This window comes from Bos javanicus, chromosome 23, assembly GCF_032452875.1.
Source record: "Bos javanicus breed banteng chromosome 23, ARS-OSU_banteng_1.0, whole genome shotgun sequence".
In the NCBI taxonomy this organism is placed as follows: Eukaryota; Metazoa; Chordata; class Mammalia; order Artiodactyla; family Bovidae; genus Bos; species Bos javanicus.
The window spans coordinates 36,574,445-36,588,887 of NC_083890.1; the positions used below are offsets into that span (position 1 = coordinate 36,574,445).

At 40.7% G+C, this 14,443-nt stretch overlaps 1 long non-coding RNA gene across 6 annotated transcripts in view; it reads right to left on the reverse strand.

Moving 5' to 3' along the window:
- LOC133236618 (uncharacterized) overlaps positions 1-14,443 on the reverse strand; it is a 405,417-nt gene that overhangs the window by 140,307 nt on the left and 250,667 nt on the right. For 4 of the 6 annotated variants that reach the window (XR_009732945.1, XR_009732943.1, XR_009732941.1 and 1 more), the window contains one exon: positions 1,475-1,608. The exons of the other annotated variants lie outside the window; for them this stretch is intronic. This is a non-coding gene — a long non-coding RNA (uncharacterized LOC133236618). The remainder of the gene's footprint in view (positions 1-1,474; positions 1,609-14,443) is intronic. 6 annotated transcript variants of the gene reach the window in all.

Genomic DNA, 14,443 nt, shown 5'->3' on the forward strand with positions numbered 1-14,443 from the left:
AAAATAAAATCTTTTAAAAAATCATTAAGCCTGGTGTGCTGCAGTTCATGGACACAACTTAGCAACTGAACAACAACAAAGATGACCCTAGATCATCCCTGAACTTTCTATGATGACAGAAACCATCTACATATACACTTTCCGGCCTGGTAGTTCCCAGCTACTAAGCATTGAAATGTAGCTATTGTAATGGAGGAACCAAATTTTCAGTTTTATTTCATGTTAATTGATTTTATTTGAAATTTAGAGACCTGCATTTATATTTTATAGCTCAGCTGGTAAAGAATCTGCCTGCAATGCAGGAGACCCCAGTTCGATTCCTGGATTGGGAAGATCAGCTAGAGAAGGCATAGGCTACCCACTCCAGTATTCTTGGGCTTCCCTTGTGGCTCAGCTGGTAAAGAATCCGCTTGCAATGCAGGAGACCTGGGTTCGATCCCTGAGTTGGGAGGATCCCCTGGAAAAGGGAAAGGCTACCCACTCCAGTATTCTGGCCTGGAGAATTTCACAGACTATAGTTCATGGGGTCACAGAGAGTCAGACACAACTGAGCGATTTTCACATCACTTAACTGGATAGTGGCCACCATGCTGGACGGCATGGCTCCAGAAAGCTCAACCAGTAAGAAAAAATTCCTAGCTTGAGTCGTGCTTCAAAAACCTAGAATACAAGAATAATATTTGCAACTACAATTAGGATTCAATTTTAACAGACCAAGAGCTTCCCAAGTAGCTCAGTGGTAAAGAATCCACCTGCCAATGCAGGAGACACAGAGACACAGGTTCAATCTCTGGGTCGGGAATATCCACTGGAGTAGGAAATGGCAACTTGCTCCAATATTCTTGCCTGGAAAATTCCATGGACAGAGGAGCCTGGCGGGCTACAGTCCAAAGAGTCGGACACAACTGAGCGGCTGAGCACTCACACATTAACAGATCAAACGTGGTGGACTCTCAACCTTAGGACCCAAGGTAAAAACTAGCAGGGAGCATCAATCTTTAAAAAAAAAAAAAAAGCATACTTGAAATTACTGTGTCATTTGATTTTTAGTGAGCCATAGATATTTTTCAGACATTATTAGCATCTGCAGAAAGGCAATGAGTTATTATAAAAATGGGAAACAGACTGCCCCATGAGTATTTTCGAAAGGAAAAGTACAACTGAAACAAACACTCACTCCTTTTTATTGGTATCACTCACCCCTAATTTTAAGAATGAGATGACAGAAAAGGCCTTGTCTGGCACTTTACGATTTGCATTATTGTACCTTGATAGACATAACGGTGAGTTGATCTTGTCAGTTATAAACAGTGTTTTCACACTTCCTATAGAAGTGCGCCTTCATTATTATTCAACATTTAATTAAGTCATAACACCAAAAAGATCTGGTAGTTTCAGCACATACGCTGTACACAGCTGACTACAGAAACAGAGCTGGAACTTGAGACTGTAAGTAATACTTCAGGTAGAATACCTGATGTTGACAGACGTGAGCACAGGGCACCAACTAGGACAGTGGAGCACGCACAGATAATCACGACGGATGGTCGCTCCAGCACTCTGTGTGACCACGAGGAAGTCACGCCTCCAACACCTCAGTTTTCTAATCTGAAAAATGGGGATAGTAATATTGACTTAATATTAAGTCCACCCTGGGTAGAATGCTCTGTGCAGACAGAAGAATTGTGTAAATTTTGTTAGTCATACTATAAGATTGTCTGGCCCCATCACTTCATGGGAAATAGATGGGGAAAGAGTGGAAACAGTCTCAGACTTTATTTTTTTGGGCTCCAAAATCACTGCAGATGGTGACTGCAGCCATGAAATTAAAAGACACTTACTCCTCGGAAGGAAAGTTATGACCAACCTAGAGAGCATATTCAAAAGCAGAGACATTACTTTGCCAACAAAGGTCCATCTAGTCAAGGCTATGGTTTTTCCTGTGGTCATGTATGGATGTGAGAGTTGGACTGTGAAGAAAGCTGAGCACCGAAGAATTGATGCTTTTGAACTGTGGTGTTGGAGAAGACTCTTGAGGGTCCCTTGGACTGCAAGGAGATCTAACCAGTCCATTCTAAAGGAGGTCAGCCCTGGGTGTTCTTTGGAAAGAATGATGCTAAAGCTGAAACTCCAGTACTTTGGCCACCTCATGCGAAGAGTTGACTCAATGGAAAAGACTCTGATTCTGGGAGGGATTGGGGGCAGGAGGAGAAGGGGATGACAGAGGATGAGATGGCTGGATGGCGTCACCGACTCGATGGACGTGAGTTTGAGTGAACTCCGGGAGTTGGTGATGGACAGGGAGGCCTGGCGTGCTGCGATTCATGGGGCCACAAAGAGTCGGACACAACTGAGCGACTGAACTGAACTGAAGATTGTGTTTGGTTATTTCAATTTACAAAAACTCTGGGACAGTTAGGACCCCAGTGCCAACTCACCCTTTGTCATGTCTGGACAGGTCTTTTAAAAATCCTGAACAACAGGAATTTAAACTTCTTTATCACAGAGGACTAGTAGTCCCTTTGATATATCCTGTTCCTTCCCTGCTGTTCAAGACAGTGATGTTCTTAACACAGAGTGAAGGAAATAAATACTTCATTCCAATAGTCTTTCCAATTCCTATGAACATGCTACTTCTCTGTCCTCAGACCTTGTCAGACATTAGGTTTCCTTTTGGAGGAGAGATTAATGAGGCAAGAAGTGGAACGAACAGTCATAGATTCTGAAAAATTTTGAGCTCAAGAGACCTTAGAGGCCATCCAGTCTAATCCTCTAATTTTGTTTTTTGGAACTTAAACCCTGGTAGGCTAAATTGTTTGCTCTGATTTTCAAGGAAATTCTATTCCCAGTCTCTTCTACACCACTGCATCAAAAGTTGACATCAACATTTACTCAGAGCTGACTGGTTCTGTGGTCCTGGTATCCATTTATTGGGACTTTTCAGGTGATGACAGCAATAATTATAGCAATGACAATGTGCACATAAAAAATGAATACCAGTAACTGACTGTTAACAAAGTTATATAAGGTTTTTTCTTAGGACAGGACCATTTAAAGGAACACATGGAAGAGCACATACCTTCCTAAAAAGCCCCAAAATCTGCAAGTATAACCTGCTGGATATTACAGATAAGTTTAATCCCAACAAATTATTTAGAAATTACACTTAGGCCTCTCTCCTCCTTTATTCAATATAATCTAAAACCACATTGACTTGCTGTAAAACTAATGTTCCTTCCACTAAACAAACTCACTCCTAAGAGAGCCTAGAAGGGAAAAAAAAAAGTCGAGAACCAGTAGTGCCCTTACTTGTAAAAGTCACTACATTAAAAAATGTGTAAAGGAGTCTTGAAACCAACGACTAAAATACATTTCAGATATTATCAATGGTATTATCTTATCTATTTGTCAATGCTTCCCATTACCTGATGCAATTGAACTGACTGCCGATTCATCTTCCAGTGGGGAGACAATAATTAAAAACAGTCTCACACAAAGCTCTAAGTGGGAGAGTGTGTGTGTGTTGGCCTGACCCACACTCTTCTCCTGTTTTCACTATTCCTTCTCTTTGGTAGCAGGTTCTAGAGTATTCTGATGCTATTAGAAATCTCACTTTCCTTTCTGGTATCTATCACCAAATTTTCAAATACGGACCACTCTGAACCACCCATCATTGACCAATGGAAAGGAGCGCAAGCTTTGAAATCAGACTGACCTTTGAAACTACACTCCCAACTATCAGCCAAATGAATTTCAGTTTTTTCTTGTACAATACTATAAATGTTATGTCATAGGGTAATAGGAAAATGAAAGATACTACATGCAAAACATCCAGCACAGTATATGAAAACAGTGCCCAGAAAAATGGCATGTACCACTGCCATCTTCAGCAGTAAACAGTTACAGAAGTTACAGCTTTCTTTTTAATGGAAGAAAATCAAATCCCTTCCCTTAAGGAGCTTTCAAGGCAACCCAGGGCCCAATAACCTCACAGTGACATGAATGGCATTGTAAGCAGCAGAAGCTACCAGCCAAATGAGAGCACAGCAGAAAAGAGAAATTCAAGAGGAGTGAGGGGTGAGTCTTAAGTGGAATAATTGGAGATGCTTCCTGGAACAACCAAGACTTGAACTGTAACCTAAAGCCCAGCTCAAGATGAAAATGCACAAAGGAGGAGATGCAGCTCCCGCAGGCTGAGACGCAACCGTAGCAAAGCTAACTGCAGCGGAGATGTACCTCTGTAAGCAAGGGTAGAGCAAAACAGAGCATTCACACTTAGATATCAGGAGTGGCAACGAATGGAGTCCACTTTGGGCGAGCCTGGAACACCTGTCTAAGAAACACAAGTCATCCTGCGATAGGGGAGGAAGCACGGAACTTTTCTCACAGTGGAGCGACACATACCCAGTGTGCAGCAGGAAGAGGCAGGGAAACGTGAAGGTAGGAGGAAGCAGAGCGGCGACGGCGACCTGGGGACCAGAGTTTCCGCCTCCACAGTGGGCCAGGTCAGTGCACTGCTTTCTCCCCTGGCTTACTCCACTAGAACGGAAATCGGACAGCCTCACACAGTATACAGAGCACGTGCTTATTAGTCCAGTGAATGGGAACAAAGATGACAGAGAGGGTGCAAGTCTTTTTAGGGTGTCACAGAACCAGGAGGAGCAGGCTAGAGTAGGGTATAAACCAGGGGGAGGCCAAGCCTTTTAGCAAGGTTGAGCCTGTGGTCACTAAAGGAAGCATTAAGTGGTCTGCAGTAGGATTACAAGTAAGGATGAGGTTCCTGGTAACGGACAAGGCAGATGGAGGGCTGGGCAGGGTTGGGGGCAAGGGTGAAAGAAGTCTAATGCCAGGAATGGGAGGGCCATGAGAAACTGACCCAACCAAAAGAAAAACTTAATTTCATGGAGTTACTGAGGTCTTTATAATTACCACCCCCAGGGTGATTCTCCTATGTATAATACATGGAAACCTTTCAAGGTTGGTGCTCACCACCTCGTGGGTCTACCTTCATCTCTAGAAGATTCTTCTCCATCCTTTTCCTGCAGCAGCTGCTTTACATCCTGAATGGCTTAGGGCTGCATGTTCTGACTCATAAACCTTAAAAAGACATCTAAGGCTCCCTACTCATTGTAGGCTGTAGCAACAAGGCAGACAGACACAGCTTTTGCTTTTATAGAGTTCACAGCGTAGTGAAGAAGTGGGGAAGAAGAACAGAGAGCAAAACATTCATTAAACAAATAAATGCAAGATAATGTCATTATTAAACAAATACATGATAATGTCAAGAGATAAAAGAGATTTTAAAAAATATATCAAGGCAGTGATGCACTGGGGCTGGGTGAGACTGCTCTGGTTTGGAGTCATCATAGGAGAAATCTGAGCTGAGCAAGAAAGGTGCTCTAGGCACAAACATCAAGAAGGAGCTTGCTCTATGAATGGGAAAGAAAGAAATCCCTGTTGAAAGAACCTGAGGAGGACGGTGGTACAAAGTGAGCACCCACTCTATGCCAGGTGCTAAATTGGGCACTTGGCATTCATGATATCCTTAATCTGCAAAACAATTCAAGCTGCAACCATTCACACTTGGTGGATGAACACATAGGCTCACAGAAGTTAAGTAAGCTGACCAGGAGGATAGATTATAAAAGGTCACATCTGACGCTCAGCGTCCAGGGACCAAGAGCTTGCAAGGTAGTTTGGTTTAAAAGACAGGGAGAGAGGACGGGCCTGCAGGTGTGCGTGCAGAGACCTGCACTCAGGGTTGAGCCTACAAGGCTGGAAAAGAGAGGGCTGCTAACAGTTCAAGAAAGATGACACTCAAGGAAGCCTGGGTTTTAGCCCATAACAGTGAACTTGGTTTTAGATGGATGTGGGGCAGGGAGGCAGGGAACAGCTGGGCAAAGAAATTCTGACAGGTGAGTGGAAATATACTGAATTTCTAAAGAAACGCTGGGCCTGACGATGTGGATCCAGCCATATGGGTTGGAAAACCACATCTCTATGGTTTTCTATGTGGGAAAGTAGTGTCCACATTGGCTGCAAGAGTAGACCAGTATGTCGCTAACCTTCAGGAAACATGGAGGAATTTTCCCTGTTACCCACCAACAGGATTCACCCCATAAACACACACACATAAACAGAGAATTTAAGCTAATGGCCCTACTACACAAACTCACAGCAAAATGACTTGTTATATAGATTCAAATGTGCTGAATAAAAATGCTGCAAAATCATTTGGGCTTTGACTTTTTAATGGTATTCAATTGATGTCATTAGAACAGAAGAATTAGACTTGTAATTATTCCCTTGTGGGTTCTGCTATCTTGGGAAAAAAAAAGGAAGAGCATTCATTTCTGTTCCCAAAGCAACTTATTTGGGGAGAAATTAGATGGGTTAAAGACAGCAAAAACCAAGTTTCCCCATGTACAGGGGGAGAAGAAATAAATGTGTGTCAAGAGTGAATACCGGCCCTCCCCTGAGCAGGGCACCATTTGAAAGGTGCAGCAGTGAGCCGGAGCCCTTCTCCCAGGCTTCAGCGTGCTCACCAAGCTCCGCACTCTAACACTTCATTAACATGCTAATGTGCGCCCATTATTTTGTGCAAGTTCCATCCTCTGCATCTTTTGAAGTCTCTATCAACTGCAGCTGAATGCAAGGGACTTACTTCTGAAAAAGACCCCAAAACCAACTTACACCATTATTAATAAGAAACAATATGCTGTTCAAGAGGTGTTCCCCCCCAACTCCCAATTTAAGGCTTTAGCAGGTCAATCCTTCTTTCTGTGAACATCAGTGAGAAAAGAAGCTGATTTCTTCTGAAGCATAAGCAAACTAGTATTAACTCTACCAGGTAAATACACACACACTAAATGCCAAGGTATCAGAGCTATGTGGTGATTGCAGGCATGGTTTCTTGGAAAAAGTAATGAACTAAGAGAAAATCTGATTTCAATTTGAGGTTCTCTCACAGCCTAACTCTGTAATCTTCAGTGAGTCATCTGACCTCACTGGGAACTCATTTTGTTATTTACAGTATGTTGAGTGTCTGAGATTACCTTTAAGATTTTTTTATCACACAGATAATCCACGATCAAAGGATATTGTTACTTAAACAACTGTTAAACCTTCAATTTCTATATTTCAACTATTTTAGAATCATTTTTATGGATTTGTTTTATTTGCCTTTATCTTCTATTGACTCCAACTGCTGAAAAGAATAGCTATATCTCTATAAAGAACAATTTGAAATGTAAGAAGGTTTGTAATTTGTACTGTAATAAATTTCAAACAAGATGATGAAATAGTCGGAGAAACTGGAAAGTTGCAAATAGAACTTAGTAAAAAGATGTTACTACTTCTGTTGTATTTTATAAATTCAAATACATTATAGAAATTTCCTGGTGGTCAAATGTTTAGGACTCTGTGTCTCACTGAAGACAGAGGGCCTAGGTTCAATCCCAGGTCAGGGAACTCAGATTCCACAAGCCAAGTGGCATAACTCAAAAAAAAAAATAATCAAATACATTTCTAATCAAAAATTTAGTTGAATTGTGAGAAATTTAAGATTCAAATGGAAAAATACAGTTCACAGACATCTAAGTCCATTCTGAAGAAAAGCGACAAGGAAGATTTACTCATATATTGAAATATACAACCAAGCTACAGTAACAAAAGAGCATAAACTGTGGTTAAAAAACAAACCAGTGGAGCACAAAGGGGTACCCACTTGCCAAGGAAATGAGAACCATCATATGGAAATATAAAACTGAATTCCCTCCTACCACCCTATACACACAGTGGACTCTTCGGAGGGGTAAAGACCTAAATGTGAAAAAATCAACTATAGGTAGTATAGATTTTATGATGGGGGGACAGAGAATAACTTATATTACGAAGTCTTCACAGTAAAATCTGGATGTACTACATTAAAGATTTAGGGGTTTTTTGTTCACTAAAAACACATCATGGACAACGTTAACAGAGAAATAAGAAGCTAGGAGAATACTTGTCAAGTTTAACACCACCTAGAGATTATCTGGAAGACACAAAGAACTTATGCAAATCAACAGGAAAAACACAACTTCCAGTGGATAAATACGCACTCAATTTAAAGGGGAAATTTATGGAAGAGAAACATCCAAAAGACAACAAGTATATCTGCTGGTTTAGCAGTAAAGAACCTGCCTGCGAATGCACAAGACCCGGGTTTGATCCCTGGCTAGGGAAGGTCCCCTGAAGAAGGAAATGGCAACCCACTCCAGTATTCTTGCCTGGGAAATCTCATGGACAAAGGAGCATTGCAGGCTACAGTCCATGAGGTTGCCAAAGAGCTGGACATGACTTATGAACTAAACAGCACATCAAGAGATAGTCAAATTAATCTGTCAGATAAAAGCAACAAAAAGATGTCATTTTACACCCACTATACAGAAACGGGGGAAATGAGAAGACTTACTAACGGTAAGTATTGGAGGGAATACAGGTATATAAGCACTCTTACAGTTGGTGGCAGTGTGGACTAGTGAATCATTTTGGAGGTAATCCCAGAGTACTTTGAGAAATTACACTGTTTCACAGTATCTGAACTGTATACATATGCCCTGTGGCCCAGAGGTTGTATCAATCTAGATCCCAGATAAAGGCCCCTTGGTAGTTTCCAGGAGGGGCTGTGCTTGAGGCTGTTCACAGCAGCTGTTAGTGGTGAGGTAAGATGAAGGACAGCATGGGTGTATGGATTTCACAGGCAGTCAGCACTCACAGGTTCGATCCCTGGTCCTACATGCTACACACCAAAAAGTTTTTTAAACTTTGTAATTAAAAAAATTTAAGACAACTGGGTGTTCATTCCTGGTGGAGAATATAAGTCAACTGTGTTCTAGGCACATTGTAACATGATGTGAGATGCAACAGGTTCAGTTCAGTTGCTCAGTTGTGTCCAGCTCTTTGCGACCCCATGGAGTACAACACACCAGGCTTCCCTATCACCAACTCCTGGAGCTTGCTCAAACTCATGTCCATCGAGTCGGTGATGCCATCTCATCCTCTGTCATCCCCTTCTCCTCCTCCCTTCTATCTTCCCCAGCATCAGGGTCTTTTCCAATGAGTCAGTTCTTCACATCAGGTGGCCAAAGTATTGGAGCTTCAGTTTCAACATCAGTCCTTCCAATGAATATTCAGGACTGATTTCCTTTAAGATGGACTGGTTTGATCTCCTTGCAGTCCAAGGGACTTTCAAGAGTCTTCTCAATTACCACAGCTCAAAAGCATCAATTCTTCAGTGCTCAGCTTTCTTTATGGTCCAACTCTCACATCCATACACAGCTTTGACTAGAAGGACGTTTGTCAGCAAAGTAATATCTCTGCTTTGTAATATGCTGTCTAGGTTGGTCATAACCTTTCTTTCAAGGAGCAAGCATCTTTTAATTTCATAGCTTGCATTCTTCATTGCAGTGATTTTGGAGCCCAAAAAAATAAAGTCTGTCACTGTTTCCATTGTTTCCCCATCCATTTGCCATGAGGTGATGGGACCGGATGCCATGATCTTAGTTTTCTGAATGCTGATTTTTTTTTAAATTTTATTTTTAAACTTCACAATATTGTATTAGTTTTGCCAAATATCGAAATGAATCCGCCACAGGTATACCTGTGTTCCCTATCCTGAACCCTCCTCCCTTCTCCCTCCCCATACCCTCCCTCTGGGTCGTCCCAGTGCACCAGCCCCAAGCATCCAGTATCGTGCATCGAACCTGGACTGGTGACTCGTTTCATACATGATATTATACATGTTTCAATGCCATTCTCCCGAATCTCCCCACCCTCTCCCTCTCCCACAGAGTCCATAAGACTGATCTATACATCAGTGTCTCTTTTGCTGTCTCGTACACAGGGTTATTGTTACCATCTTTCTAAATTCCATATATATGCATTAGTATACTGCATTGGTGTTTTTCTTTCTGGCTTACTTCACTCTGTATAATAGGCTCCAGTTTCATCCACCTCATTAGAACTGAGTCAAATGTATTCTTTTTAATGGCTGAGTAATACTCCATTGTGTATATGTACCACTGCTTTCTTATCCATTCATCTGCTGATGGGCATCTAGGTTGCTTCCATGTCCTGGCTATTATAAACAGTGCTGCGATGAACACTGAGGTACACGTGTCTCTTTCCCTTCTGGTTTCCTCAGTGTATATGCCCAGCAGTGGGATTGCTGGATCATAAGGCAGTTCTATTTCCAGTTTTTTAAGGAATCTCCACACTGTTCTCCATAGTGACTGTACTAGTTTTGAACGCTGAGTTTTAAGTCAGCTTTTTCACTCACCTCTTTCACTTTCATCAAGAAGCTCTTTAGTTCCTCTTCACTTTCTGCCAAAACAGTGATGTCATCTACATATCTGAGGTTATTGGTATTTCTCTTGATTCCAGCTTGTGCTTTATCCAGCCCGACATTTCACATGATATATTCATCATATAAATTAAATAAGCAGGGTGACAATATACAGCCTTGATGTACTCCTTTCCCAATTTGGAACCAGTCTGTTGTTCCATGTCCAGTTCTAACTCTTGCTTTTTGAACTGCATACATATTTCTCAGCAGGCAGGTCAGGTGGTCTGGTATTCCCATCTCTTAAAGAATTTTCCACAGTTTGTTGTGATCCACACAGTCAAAGGCTTTGGTGTAGTCAAAAAAGCAAAAGTAGATGTTTTTCTGGAACTCTTAGCTTTTTCAATGATTCAATGGATGTTGGCAATTTGATCTCTGGTTCCTCTGCCTTTTCTAAATCCAGCTTGAACATCTGGAAGTTCTCAGTTCACATACTGTTGAAGCCTGGCTTGGAGAATTTGGAGCATTACTCTGCTAGCATGTGAGATGAGTGCAACTGTGCAGTAGTGTGAACATTCTTTGGCATTGCCTTTTTTGGGATTGGAATGAAAACTGACTTTTTCCAGTCCTATGGCCATTGCTGAGTGTTCCAAATTTTCTGGTATATTGATTCCAGCACTTTAACAGTATCATCTTTTAGGACTTGAAATAGCTCACCTTAAATTCCATCACCTCCACTAGCTTTGTTAATAGTGATGCTTCCTAAGGCCCACTTGACTTCATTGACTCCAGGATGTCTAGCTCTAGGTGAGTGGTCACACCACCATGGTTATCTGGGTCATGAAGATCTTTTTTGTATAGTTCTGTGTACTCTCGCCCCCTCTTAATATCTTCTGCTTCTGTTAGGTCCATACCATTTCGGTTCTTTACTGTGCCCATCTATTGTGCCTTGACATCTCTAATTTTCTTGAAGATATCTCCAGTCTTTCCCATTCTACTGTTTTCCTCTATTTCTTTCACTGTAATATACCAGTGATAATTGTAACGTTCCATGATGTTAGATGCAACAGGTTAGGTATACATATAGCAGTATTTATGGCCTTGAAAACAACACTGAGTGGAGAAAATATTGTAGGATATATAACATATTTACATAAATTAAAATGCAGGTACAATAAATTCAAAATATGAAACTATGAGCATTTTAAAAGAACATGTTCATTGACAAGTACATACACTTTGAAAACTGGGCTTTTTAAATGAACAGAATTGGAGTTACAGGATGATGTCCAAAAGCCCTGCAGACGTGCAGGACCCTATGGAAATGTTTGTTCGTACGTGTGTGTGTGTGTGTGTGTGTGTGTGTATTAAACAAAAGTTTCACAAAAATAACATTCTTATTATACTTAATGTGCTCTGTTTATATTTTGTTTATTATTTATAATGCTGATCTCTATGAAATCGATTGCATAACTACATGGTTAAAACTTAATTTTAAAGCACAGATCTAGATAATAATAAGGGCATTATAGTGAGTCCCTGGAATAATAACAGTGCCATGCATTCATTTTCTATTTAAGTACAGAAAGCAGAACTGAGAAGAAGCCTCTCTTCTGCAGCCTTGTCTCAGAGACTCACATCCACAGGGAATGGCTGACAGCCTGGGCTGCTCCTCGTCACGTGATTCAGACCTAAACAGCACTTCCGGAGAGTGAACTTTTCACCCCTCCTTCAGCCCTGGCTTGTCTGCCTAAGAAAAAACTAAAGCAGGAAATGATATGCCACTTGCTAAAGCATCAAGGGATTATTTTAAAACATAAAGGAACACTTTCAAACATTCCTTAGATGCATTTCTATGTCTATATACTTATAAACAATAGTATGCAGACATAAGAAAATACAGTCGCTGTCCTGGGAATGGAAAGTTGGAAGATATGAAAAGGGCAGACGTGCTCAGGAGCAAAACAATAAAACAAAAACCTTGGAAACAGGAGTAGGGTTGCACAGACTTCAAGAGAGCAGGAAGCTAAGTCAGAGTAGGAGGGGAAGGCTGCAGGAGACCTGGAATGTCCATCTGCTCTTCCCAGTGTGCGGCTCAATAAAAATTAAAAGTAAACAAAAATTTCCACTCCAAATCAACAGAAAACTGCCTTTTGAGGGCAACTTTAAGTCCTTCTTCTATCGAAAGGTCTTATCAGAAAACATATTTATTGGGTCAGTACTGAAAATAGTCATGTTAAAGAATTTTAACAGGGTCAGATATATCTGGGCTAAATGAGTTTTTTTTTAAAAGAAAGTACAATACAGAGCAGGGCACAGAACCTTGTTTCTACCTTTGCAGCTGCACCCAAGCTCAGAGATAAGAACATGTGGACAGGTTCAGAAACAGAACACCAGCATCCTCTCCCCACACACAGAGCCAAAAGCACTCTAACCCCCTTCTCCTCCCTCCATCACACAATGTTCCCTGTGGAGCGAGACCCAGGAGCTGGCTGTATGAACTCGGGTTTGAGGCTGGCATCTACCTAGGGCTACCATCAACTCTCAGAAAACATAACTAATTAAGAAGAGACATTAGGAAAACAAAACAAAACAAAAATCTGAAGATAACTAGATTCCATCTAACTGAAAGCACTCGCAGAGGAAACAGAATTTGCACAAAGGAGAGGTATGACTTCTGGACTATCAGGTAGAAAAAGGTAAATAGCCAGCTATGCAGATAAGACAGGAAGAAAGCTAACAGACTGCAGCAGGTACGTTTAAGAGAGATGGACACAGAGGAGCCAGGAAGCAGTTCTGGTGTATTTACCAAATACTGGGCCTTCACTCACAGGTATTCACAAAGTGCAAAAGTACACATACGATGTTAAATATAATGACCAGCTACTTTCAGTTTTGATGAAAATATAGCAAGAGAACAGCAATACTGAAAGCTACCATTTACTGAAAAGGCTCTTTACAATATATAATTGCTAGTGCTTCCAACAATTCTGCAAGGTAAATAATATCCCCTTTCACAGATGAAGAGATATATCATCACAGATGATAAGCAAAGTCCTTTAAGATAGATGTTAAAGGTTACACAGGAAGAACTAAGTTGCAGAACCAATTTAACCCAAAGCATTCTTATTTCAAAATGGTTTTACCATTGTAAACTGATTCTAAAAAGTAAACCCAAATGAAAATTAAGTGTTATGTGAAAAAGACTTTCCTCCACTCAAAAAGACTAACATGGGTTAAGCTCTGAAACTGTAAATTACCAATGACAATTTCCTGGTTTTGATTACTTTACTCTGCTTACTGAAGACACCATACCATTTGGGGAACCTGGGAAAAGGGTGCATGGACATTCTGTGATTTTTGGACCTTCTTGTGACCTAAAATTATTTTTAAAACTAACAGAAATGATTTTTTTTTTAATCAGTTAACTTTTCCCCTTTAGATATACAGATGGTCCCTTATATCCACTGGTCCAAATGTGTGGATTCAACAACTACGTACCAAAAACATGCAGAAAAAATTCCAGTAAGTTCCAAAAGGCAAAACTTGAGTTTGCTTTGAGACTATTCACGTAAGATGTACACTGTGTCTACAACTATGACATTTACTGTTAAGTAATCTGGAGATGACTTTGTTACAGGGAAGGATGCTATTTGCAAATACAACACCATTTTATACAAGGGAGTTGAGCATCCCCATATTTTGCTATCTGTAGGAGTCATGGAACTAATCTCCTATGGATACCAAGGGAACGAGAAACAACTTTGTATATCATCAATATAGCTTTACTTATCTGAGATATATTTCATATATAAATATATATTTGAGATATATATATTGGAGATAAGTATTTCTTTTGAAGATTTTTTTCCAAAGCTAATTCTCAGTTGTCTGCAGTGACCATAAGGAATAAAATACTGGATCCCTTCTACTCCCATTCAGTAGTAACAAAGTTTCATTAAACACTCTTGACCACATGGCCCTGGACTACTTCATCTATACAAATGTAGGTGCTCCCACAGAACTCCCAGATTCCTCACGCCTGTTTAACATGTTTCCATACAGAACTCAGGGAAAGGGCTACCATTCATAACTAAATTGAACATCATCAGAATAAAA